Source organism: Rutilus rutilus (genome assembly GCF_951802725.1).
Source record: "Rutilus rutilus genome assembly, chromosome: 14".
Taxonomy (NCBI): Eukaryota; Metazoa; Chordata; class Actinopteri; order Cypriniformes; family Leuciscidae; genus Rutilus; species Rutilus rutilus.
The window spans coordinates 39,630,854-39,642,964 of record NC_140219.1 but is presented as its reverse complement, the minus strand read 5'-3'; positions in this window follow the sequence as shown (position 1 = coordinate 39,642,964).

The following is a 12,111-nucleotide window of genomic DNA, read 5'->3' as shown; positions in this document are numbered from 1 at the left end:
AACTGACACGACCCTTATAGTGCAGCTCAACCAGGAGAGCTAAATCGAGCAGCAGTAGCCCGCGCACGAAAAATTGTGGGCAGGGCATACACGCGACTTAGACTGATAAAAGTTTAGCCTGCAGGGCGGGAACTTCCAGGTTGTAAAACCTAACAAATGTAGAGGGGGAGGCCCAGCCTGCCGCCATACAAATGTCATGAATAGAAATCCCGCTGGACCGAGCCCACGATGAGGCCATGCCTCTAGTGGAGTGAGCTCTGATGCCCAAAGGAACATGCACTGCAGGTTTTCAGACGCGTACGCAGCCGCAATAGCGTCCACTATCCATCTGGACAGACTGTGTTTCGAGGGGGCGAGACCCTTGGTGCGCCTACCAAACGAAACGAAAAGCTGCTCCGAGCGCCTGACAGCTGCGGAGCGCGTGTTGTAATTTCTCAGTGCTCTGACAGGGCAGAGGAGGTTATTATCGACCTCGCTGCCGGATGCCGGCAAGGCTGAGAGAGAAATGACCTGCGCTCTGAAAGGAGTGCCCATCACTTTGGGGACGTAACCGTGCCTCGGTTTGAGAATGACTTTTGAGTCATTAGGTCTGACCTCGAGGCACGCGGCGTTAACTGATAACGCGTATAAGTCATCCACACGTTTGACTGATGACAGAGCTATCAGAAAAATGGTTTTTGAGCATGAGGTATTTCAAATCCACAGTTTCTATAGGTTCGAAGGGATGCGCTTTCAAGGCCTCCAGGACCAGAACAAGATCCCAAATAGGAACCGACGGGGGCCGCAGGGGGTTCATCCTCCTGGCTCCTCTGAGGAAGCGGATGATGAACTCGTTCCTTCCTAATGCGCGGCCATGCGTCGAGTCAGCGAACGCTGAAATGGCCGCAACATACACTTTGAGCGTGGAGGGGGACCTGCCCATGTCCAGCAGCTCTTGAAGGAAGCAAGCACCCACGAGACCCCACACGTTTGAGGGTCTAAATTTTTGACGGTGCACCATTTATTAAACACAGACCATTTAGACGTGTAGAGCCGTCTCGTAGAGGGAGCTCTAGACTGCGTGATCGTGTTCACAACCCCTTTTGGCAGGTCAACGGGTATCCGTTGAGTATCCATGCATACAGAGACTAGCGCTCTGGATGAGGATGCCAGATCGAGCCGCGTTAACTCCGGGAACCACGTTTGGTTCTCCCAGTGCGGGGCTATGAGGAGCACCGAGTGGCGCGTTTCCCGATGACCTGTGGCAACAGTGAGACCGGGGGGAAAACGTACAGCGGGCCGCTGGGCCAGGGCTGGGTTGCGTACAGCGGGCTGCGCTGGGTTTAGGTCTGGGGTAGGGTTAGGGTTAGACCGCTAGGAGGCGCCTTCTGGCCCATATCTATCTGCGTCTCATATTGACGCTAAAGGGTGCCATGTGCGTTCGATGTAGACGAAATGTCAAAAGCGTCAGTATATGATGCCTTGGGATGAGAACGGGCTGGTTTTTTTGCCATTCTCATTGCTAAATCTGATCGGATTTCAAAGGGATATGCAGAAAAAACGTATTTGGACTGACGGTCTGAACGCAGCCTGTATGTGTCTCTTACTACACACCCCTGTTTCAGATCATCAGATCAGTAGATCATCAGATCAGTAGATCATCAGTAGATCATCAGATCAGTAGATCATCAGTAGATCATCAGGTCAGTAGATCATCAGTAGATCATCAGGTCAGTAGATCATCAGGTCAGTAGATCATCAGATCAGTAGGTCATCAGGTCAGTAGATCATCAGTAGATCATCAGGTCAGTAGATCATCAGTAGATCATCAGATCAGTAGATCATCAGATCAGTAGATCATCAGTAGATCATCAGGTCAGTAGATCATCAGATCAGTAGATCATCAGTAGATCATCAGGTCAGTAGATCATCAGATCAGTAGATCATCAGTAGATCATCAGATCAGTAGATCATCAGATCAGTAGATCATCAGTAGGTCATCAGGTCAGTAGATCATCAGGTCAGTAGATCATCAGATCAGTAGGTCATCAGGTCAGTAGATCATCAGTAGATCATCAGGTCAGTAGATCATCAGTAGATCATCAGATCAGTAGATCATCAGTAGATCATCAGATCAGTAGATCATCAGTAGATCATCAGGTCAGTAGATCATCAGGTCAGTAGATCATCAGGTCAGTAGATCATCAGATCAGTAGATCATCAGTAGATCATCAGGTCAGTAGATCATCAGTAGAATCATCAGTAGATCATCAGGTCAGTAGATCATCAGGTCAGTAGATCATCAGATCAGTAGATCATCAGTAGATCATCAGGTCAGTAGATCATCAGTAGATCATCAGGTCAGTAGATCATCAGGTCAGTAGATCATCAGATCAGTAGGTCATCAGGTCAGTAGATCATCAGTAGATCATCAGGTCAGTAGATCATCAGTAGATCATCAGGTCAGTAGATCATCAGATCAGTAGATCATCAGATCAGTAGATCATTAGGTCAGTAGATCATCAGATCAGTAGATCATCAGATCAGTAGATCATCAGTAGATCATCAGGTCAGTAGATCATCAGTAGATCATCAGGTCAGTAGATCATCAGGTCAGTAGATCATCAGTAGATCATCAGGTCAGTAGATCATCAGTAGATCATCAGATCAGTAGATCATCAGTAGATCATCAGGTCAGTAGATCATCAGTAGATCATCAGTAGATCATCAGATCAGTAGATCATCAGTAGATCATCAGGTCAGTAGATCATCAGTAGATCATCAGGTCAGTAGATCATCAGATCAGTAGATCATCAGGTCAGTAGATCATCAGTAGATCATCAGATCAGTAGATCATCAGTAGATCATCAGGTCAGTAGATCATCAGTAGATCATCAGGTCAGTAGATCATCAGATCAGTAGATCATCAGGTCAGTAGATCATCAGGTCAGTAGATCATCAGGTCAGTAGATCATCAGATCAGTAGGTCATCAGTAGATCATCAGTAGATCATCAGGTCAGTAGATGAGAGCATGATCTAATGCTGCCTTCACCTGCTATCAGAGTTAATGTGAATATGAGTTTCCTAGTTAACAATTGGACATGAACGCCTTTTAAGTTGTATTTATGGCAGAGAGAAGAACAATTGATATGATCAATGTTCTTTATTTGTTTTCTTCCACAACAGCTACATCGTCTTGTCATTAAAGTAGTGCATTTTTACACATTAATAACTATTTGAAGTGTATTGTATGTTAAATACACAGCAAAAATAGCCTGTATTTGCCAGAATCTTGTTAAACATTATATTGGCTTTTCTAAGATTTCCCCAATAAACAGGCAAGAATAAACCTGGTGTCCTCCATGATTTCTGTTCTTTCCGACAACAAATCACTTGAACACGACAAGTTCCTAATCACAACATGAGAAATGGGAAGTAGGACATTCCCGATAGCATAAGTGAGTCAGATAAGAGAGACATTCATCACGTGTTGAGCGCGGGTTCCCAGGACCAGGACTGAAGACCAGTGCTGTAGATAATCAACGGGAACAGGAGTGGGAGAGAGTGGTTTCCCAGAGCCACGACCACGCTTCCCTGAAATACCCAATATCAGTCTCAGGGAACTTTGAGACTCTTACATCAGTGCTTTCAGCAAGAAGGGTTTGCTGTCTGCAATATCAGCCATCAGTCTTTCTAGGACATGTGCTGCCAACAAGCCATTGATTATTATAAACAGATCCGGCTGTTGCCCACAAGCCAAAAGATAGACGTTAAATGTCTTTTCTGTCTTTAATGTAAATACTGCATTAGTTGAAAAATAGTGTTTTGAATAAATTATTCTAATATTCTCACTGTTTTAAATGGAAATAAATGGTGCATAATTTAGAGATAAATATTGTTTAGTACAATGAAGTCCCCCTCAAAATACAAAATATAAAAAGTATAAAAAATATAACGGAAATAAATATTGCATATTAATTTAATTAAAACGTTACACTTTTCGTAAGGAATGTTTTAAATCACTAAATTATAAAGTGAAAGAAAAATAAAAGCTCAATCAAATGATGCACATTCTGAACACAGTAACGTTATTGTCATTTATTTTTAATAATCACATTATAACCTATTAGTTATAATTTCAATATCGTTTCTTGCATAAATCTTATAACTCATGAAAATGGTTATGATTGTGCTTATTTCTCTGTTGAATTGTCTGTTTCACACGTGTCTTTGAAGTTTGAAGGCGATTCCCTTTAGAGAAATGTAAACGAGTAATCTAAGTTATATGCTTCTAAACAAATAGGCATATTCTGTTGTTTTCAGTGACGTTACTCAGATTCCTTCTGCCACATCTGGAGCTTGGCAGGGGGTTGATTATGTTTATGGCCACAAACACACGTCTCTCCTTTCTGAAGTGTGGGGGAAACTGTTATTGGTGCAGAATCTTGCCGCTGTAGATGAGTTCATCCTCTGTGTTTGACCAGTCCAGTGCGGGTCAGAGAATCCTGCTAGCTTTATTTAGCCATTCATTTTACATTGTCTTTCATTTGTGAGAGTTGGCAACACTGCTCATTCAAGGTCTCTGTTCATACGTGCACATAGCTGTGTCCGACTGACAGGTCCCTATACACACGAGTGCTAACTTCTACAAGCTGAACACTCCATCATCACGGCGAGCACAACATGACACTGCTTACTAACACATATTAACATCAGGCTTGTGCACAATTCAGAATTGAATTGAGAATGACTCCTTAATTCCAATTCAATTCTTGAATTTGAATTGAATTTGAATTGATGTCAAAAACAGGATCTAGAATTACAATTCGAATTTGAATTAAAGGAAGCAGAATTGCAATTCAATAAAAATTCAAAGAAATTCATATACATATTTTAAGTGAAGTGTTTAACAATGAAGCTTTACAGTATATGTCAGATATGATTGCATTATAATATGTGGGGTGGCAGTGGCTCAGTGGTTCATGTAGGTTGCCTACAAACCGAAAGGTTGGTGGTTCAATCCCTGGTTCCACTTGACTAAGTGTTGAGGTTTTCCATGAGCAAGACACGTAACCCCAGCTGCTCCCGACGAGCTGGTTGGCGCCTTGCATGGCTGACACCGCCGTTGGTGAATGTGAGGCTATGTAAAGCACTTTGGTGGCCATAGGTCTGTGAAAGCGCTATATAAATACAGTCTATTTAGTCACAGAACAAATAATTAAGTTTGATTTATTGTAATTGTAATTTTGTGGAACATGACATTCATGACATGACTCCATTTCCCATGGAGCTTTACTGAATGTACTTATCAAAATGCTTTACTTTAACCAAGTATTTAAAATGGTTGCTAAACAATTTGAGGTGGACCTTTGTTTGAAAGCACAATTTGATGGGCAACACTTGACTTTTTAAGTTTCAGAAGTCCCTTACAACTTCACTCTGCACCTGTTGAGAGAATCTTTAGTGTTGCAGGAAAGATATTCAGACCAGAACGGTGCAGACAATGAAAAAACATTTGAGGAGCTATTGAGAATTAGATGCAACAGTGTTGCTCAGTAATTTTTTGCATTGGAATAAATGATAACTGCATTTACAACAACTTTGTGTTTGTGTGATTACTTTGAAATGAAAATTACATTGGAATAAAACGAATTAAACAACATTGAGGGGGTAATTTATTTCAAGAATTTGATCAATATCTATTTTAGAACAAAATGTATGCAGGGTTGAGGAGTAAACAGTTACGTGAAATGAAATTTCTGTTATTAAATTACAAAATTAAAGTAATTGTATTTAGTTGTATTACTGAGGTAAAATGTTTAATTCAACTAGTTACTAATCAACTTAAAACGAAATTACTTTGCATTGATAAAGTTATCCCAATAAAGTAATCTAAACCACATTTGTAATGGGTAACTAATAACAGTAAGCAATAACATTTACAAAGTAATCTTCCTAACACTGAATGCATGCGAGACACATTCTTTCTGTTGTGTGACCGTGTGGAATTTCTTTGAATTGCCATGAATTTAATTCCACTTCCTGTCATTCCAATTCAAATTCAATTCAATGTCCTGTGGGGCGGAATAAATTCAATTCAAATTCCAATTCATGAATTGAATGGAGGCCAATTCTGAACTTCTGAATTTTGCACAAGCCTGATTAACATGTTCAGCAGCAGAATATAGCAGAGTAAATTTTATCAAATAAAACACCTGATTTATAAACCTGAATAAAAAACCTGATTAGAGATGGCTGTTTAGTGTGAATTGACCAAGTGTCATCAATGACCAGCGTGGACCTGCCAAATGAACATAACAGCATTTCTTTTTAGAATTAGTTTTACATGAATTCAGTGCATATCAAGAAATAGCTCATCATCAAAGCATTTGGAAGCTTGTTTCTGCCACAGAATAAAGCATTTTAAAAGATAATTGTGACATTTTATCTCACAATTGCAAATTTATGTCTCACAATTCTGACTTTATAACATACAATTGTGACTTTTTAGGGATGCACCGATGCAGGCTCCGATACTGCTGTTCTTGGCCGGATCGGGGATCTGTCAGAAGAGGCCGATCCAAATACGATGTTGTGCGTATACTGTGTTATTGTTAAGCCCCACAAAAGGCACACAAACATTATAAAGCACCGTAAGTTTTCGTGCACTATATCATAAGTGTTCTGAAGCCATTCTATAGTATAATGTGAGATAGAAATGAATATTTAAGTCGTTAAATTCAAGTTCACGTAAACTCTTCCCTGCGCTGCGCCTGTCAGTCATTCTCCAGCATCAGACAGCGCCGCGTTCGGTTACGACAGTCAACACGATCAAACTCTCTCTGCCTGCGGTTACGAGTCATCCAAAAATATTTTTAATGATATTCGGGTCGCGGTCGGTCGGGTCGTTTGAAATAAAGATGCCAATTAAACCTTTGTAATTTATATAGTACTAGCCTACCTGTTTTTGTTCGTCTAAAATGCATTAAGAAAGACTTTATTAACATATTCTATCCATGCATTTTGTGCTTGTGAGAGCTTCAACTGGGCATCCACGTGGCGAAACAGCCTAAGCCTACTAATACAAGTGGGAAATCCTTATTTACCTTTTGAATGTTGAGCGTTATTAACTTTTGAATAAATGCTGACGCGGGACAAAATGGCCGATTTCCCAACACGTTGAACTGAGCAATGCCATTGTACCATTTTAATAGGCTACTTTTAAACGCATATAGCTCAGTAATGTCAGTTTTATGTATTTTCTGAGAGCGGGCGGGATTTTTGTTGGGAAAGTCGGGGGAGAGACGCACACTTCGATTAGACTGGATAAACACATGCAGCATCTTAATTGTTAAGAAAATGAAACGAAATAAATGAATAAATCAAGCCTTTATTACATAACACTAGGCTATATCATACAGCATTCAGAAAAAGAACAGTTTGCGCTCCTAAGGGCTTTCACACTTTTCCAAAAGTGGGCCTTCTCTCAGTTGACCTGTTGATGAATTCCTCAAGCAGGGTCGAAACATAAACATTGCATTCATCAATAATATGCATCTAGACAGCTGAAATGGAAAATGATGGGCTGCCTGCCCTCGCCGCTGCACCTCTGAGTGCACCACGTCAGGGCCTGAAACATTTCTCTCCTCCACAGGCTGGATTAATGGATATTATAGGCCAGGGAGGCTGATGGGGGGCGTATTCAATTCAATTCAAATTTATTTGTATAGCGCTTTTCACAATACATATTGTTTCAAAGCAGCTTTACAGAAAGTGCATTTCAGAAATGTACATAGAGAAATACAGTTAGTTAATCATATATTGATTTAGGGCATAAACATATCGCCAGCGTCGAGTCGTCTCTTCACGGGCGTCGAGTCGTCTCTTCACGGGCGTCGAGTCGTCTCTTCACGGGCGTCGAGTCGTCTCTTCACGGGCGTCGAGTCGTCTCTTCACGGGCTTCGAGTCGTCTCTTCACGGGCGTCGAGTTGTCTCTTCACGGGCGTCGAGTCGTCTCTTCACGGGCTTCGAGTCGTCTCTTCACGGGCGTCGAGTCGTCTCTTCACGGGCTTCGAGTCGTCTCTTCACGGGCTTCGAGTCGTCTCTTCACGGGCTTCGAGTCGTCTCTTCACGGGCGTCGAGTCGTCTCTTCACGGGCGTCGAGTCGTCTCTTCACGGGCTTCGAGTCGTCTCTTCACGGGCGTCGAGTCGTCTCTTCACGGGCGTCGAGTCGTCTCTTCACGGGCGTCGAGTCGTCTCTTCACGGGCTTCGAGTCGTCTCTTCACGGGCTTCGAGTCGTCTCTTCACTGGCGTCGAGTCGTCTCTTCACGGGCGTCGAGTCGTCTCTTCACGGGCGTCGAGTCGTCTCTTCACGGGCTTCGAGTCGTCTCTTCACGGGCTTCGAGTCGTCTCTTCACGGGCGTCGAGTCGTCTCTTCACGGGCGTCGAGTCGTCTCTTCACGGGCGTCGAGTCGTCTCTTCACGGGCGTCGAGTCGTCTCTTCACGGGCGTCGAGTCGTCTCTTCACGGGCTTCGAGTCGTCTCTTCACGGGCTTCGAGTCGTCTCTTCACGGGCGTCGAGTCGTCTCTTCACGGGCGTCGAGTCGTCTCTTCACGGGCGTCGAGTCGTCTCTTCACGGGCGTCGAGTCGTCTCTTCACGGGCGTCGAGTCGTCTCTTCACGGGCGTCGAGTCGTCTCTTCACGGGCGTCGAGTCGTCTCTTCACGGGCGTCGAGTCGAGTCTTCACGGGCGTCGAGTCGTCTCTTCACGGGCGTCGAGTCGAGTCTTCACGGGCGTCGAGTCGAGTCTTCACGGGCGTCGAGTCGAGTCGTCTCTTCACGGGTGTTGGGGCATCTGTAGTTTCCATGGGAGGCTGGATACAAACTGGAGCTGACGATCTGTATTTATCTCGGGACGCTAGTAGCAACAGAAAAGCAGATGGGAAATAATTAGCGTAGCTGCTGTTCATAATATTAATGCATTCAATCTGATTCAGCTGTAGTATAAAAGGTAAGTATTATGTGAATGCTTGGCTAAAGAGATGCGTCTTTAATCTAGTTTTAAACTGGGACAGCGAGTCTGAGCCTCGAACAGTATCAGGAAGGCCATTCCAGAGTTTAGGAGCTAAATGTGAAAACGCCCTCCCTCCTTTAGTGGACTTTGATATCCTAGGAATGACCAGAAGCCTCGAATTTAGTGATCTTAAAGAGCGCGATGGATTGTAGGGCGATAGAAGATCCGTTAAATACACTGGAGCTAAACCATTTAGGGCTTTATAGGTCAGTAGTAATACTTTGTAATTGATACGGAACTTTATAGGTAACCAGTGTAGAGACGATAGAATTGGTGTTATATGATCATATTTTCTTGACCTAGTAAGAACTCTAGCGGCGGCATTCTGGACTAACTGTAGCTTGTTTATTGAGGATGCAGGACAACCAGCTAATAAGGCATTACAGTAATCTAGTCTCGAGGTCATGAATGCATGAACTAACTTTTCTGCATCAGAAACTGATAGCATGTTACGTAGCTTAGCAATGTTTCTAAGGTGGAAAAAGGCTGTTCTTGTAACATATGAAATATGATTTTCAAAAGACAAGTTGTGGTCTAATATAACACCCAGGTCTTTTACTGTAGTGGATAAAGTAACAGGACATCCTTCTAAATTAAAGTTGTATTGTAAGAGGTTTTGTGGGCAGTTTTTTGGACTAATAAGTAATACCTCCGTTTTATCTGAATTTAATAGCAGAAAATTACACGTCATCCAGTATTTTATATCTTTAACACACTCTGTCAATTTAGATAATTTATTGTTTTCATCTGGTCGTGATGAAATATATAATTGAGTGTCATCAGCATAACAGTGGAAATTAATTCCATGTTTTCTTATAATATTACCAAGTGGCAGCATGTATATTGAGAATAGCAGAGGGCCTAACACAGATCCCTGCGGTACACCGTAGTTTACTGACATTATCTTCGATTTTTCCCCATTTAAACAGACAAAATGGTAACGGTCTGATAAGTACGATCTGAACCAGTTTAATGCCTGTCCCTGAACACCAGTATAATTTTGTAGTCTATCTAAGAGTATTTTGTGATCTATAGTATCGAACGCAGCGCTAAGATCGAGTAAAACTAGTATTGAGATACAGCCTTGGTCAGAAGCTAGAAGTAAATCATTTGTGATTTTAACGAGCGCAGTTTCAGTGCTATGGTGCGGCCTGAATCCTGACTGAAATTTTTCATAGATATCATTTTCTTGCAAGAAAGAGCCCAGTTGAGCGGACACCACTTTTTCTAGTATTTTCGACATAAATGGAAGATTTGAAATGGGTCTGTAATTTGCTAGATTATTATGATCTAATTGTGGTTTCTTAATAAGAGGTTTTATAACTGCCAACTTGAATATTCTTGGAACATGACCTAAAGATAAAGACGAGTTAATAATATTGAGAAGAGGCTCTTCCACTACAGGTAACACTTCTTTCAGTAGTTTAGTGGGTATTGGATCTAATAAACATGTTGTTGTTTTAGATGAAGTGATAAGTTTATTTAGCTCTTCCTGTCCTATAGTAGTAAAGCGGTGTAGTTGTTCTTGAGGGATAATTGAGGCTGAATCATAAGACACCATTAAAGATTGTACATTTACAATTGTGTTTCTGATGCTTTCTATTTTCTCAGTGAAGAAATTCATAAAATCATTACTACTAAACTGTAACGGAATATTTTGCTCAGGTAACGTCTGTTTATTTGTTAGTCTAGCCACGGTGTTAAATAAAAACCTTGGATTATTTTGGTTATTTTCTATTAGTTTGCGGAGGTGCTCAGCCCTGGCCGCTTTTAGGGCCTTTTTATAACGTGACATACTGTCTTTCCACGCGATTCTAAAGACCTCTAAATTAGTTTGTTTCCATTTACGCTCTAAATTACGAGTTTCTCTCTTGATAACATGCGTAGCACTGTTGTACCATGGTGCTTTCGTTTTCTCTCTAACCTTTTTTAATCTAATTGGTGCAACGATGTCTAATGTACTAGAGAAAATGGTGCTCATAGTGCTAGTCATTTCCTCTAGTTCATCTGTTTGTTTGGGTTCACTGAGCAGCTGAGTTAGATCAGGTAAGCTATTTGAGAATCTATCTATAGTGGTTGGAAGGATTGTTCTGCCTGGTCGATAACGTGGCGCAACATGACAAATTTCAGCAGTACGTAGTATGCAAGTGACCATGTAATGGTCAGTGACTTCATCACTTTGCGGTATAATATCTATATCGGTTGGATCGGCTCCATGTGATATAATTAAATCTAGCGTATGATTAAAACGATGAGTGGGACCAGTATATATTACCTTTATTTAACCAGAAAGAAAACTCATTGAGATTAAAAATCTCTTTTCCAAGAGTGTCCTGGCCAAGACAGGCAGCAGCACAATTAACAAAGTTGCAGACATAAAACAAATACATCAACATTTAACAAATAACGTATTACAAATAATCCTGGTAAAAAAATAGTGAATTGGTCATGAAGGTAGAAAAGTTGCAAATATTTAACTGAAGCAATAAAACAACAGCGATGCTCGCTGGGATCGTCCGGATGATCAGTCATAACATTTACAGGTAGTTTGGGTAGCCTCCAACTCATTTAAAATTGCTTTAAACTTAAAAAGTGAGACCAGCTCCTGAAGTTTTACTACATTTTGTAGCTCATTCCAAGCACAGGGGGCTGCATACTTAAACGCCCCTTTTCCTAGTTTGGTCCGTACACGAGGGACAGATAAAAGCATTAAGTCCTCGGAATGAAGAGAATATCTTCCTAAACCAGTGACGTTTTGCTTGACCCCAAAGGAGTTTAATAAATCTGTAAACGCAGCCCCTAACGCATCATTTGTGTTATCTACGTGTATGTTAAAATCTCCAACAATTAATGCTTTATCGACATTGACCAATAGATCTGAGAGAAAGTCTGCAAACTCTTTTAGGAAATCAGCGTAAGGCCCAGGCGGTCTATATACGGTAGCCAAGGCTAGAGATAATAGGGATTTCTTTCTTACATCTAAGAGAGTAACATTTAGCACAAGTACTTCAAACGAATTAAACCTGTGACCTGTTTTCTGGGTAACATTAAGAATAT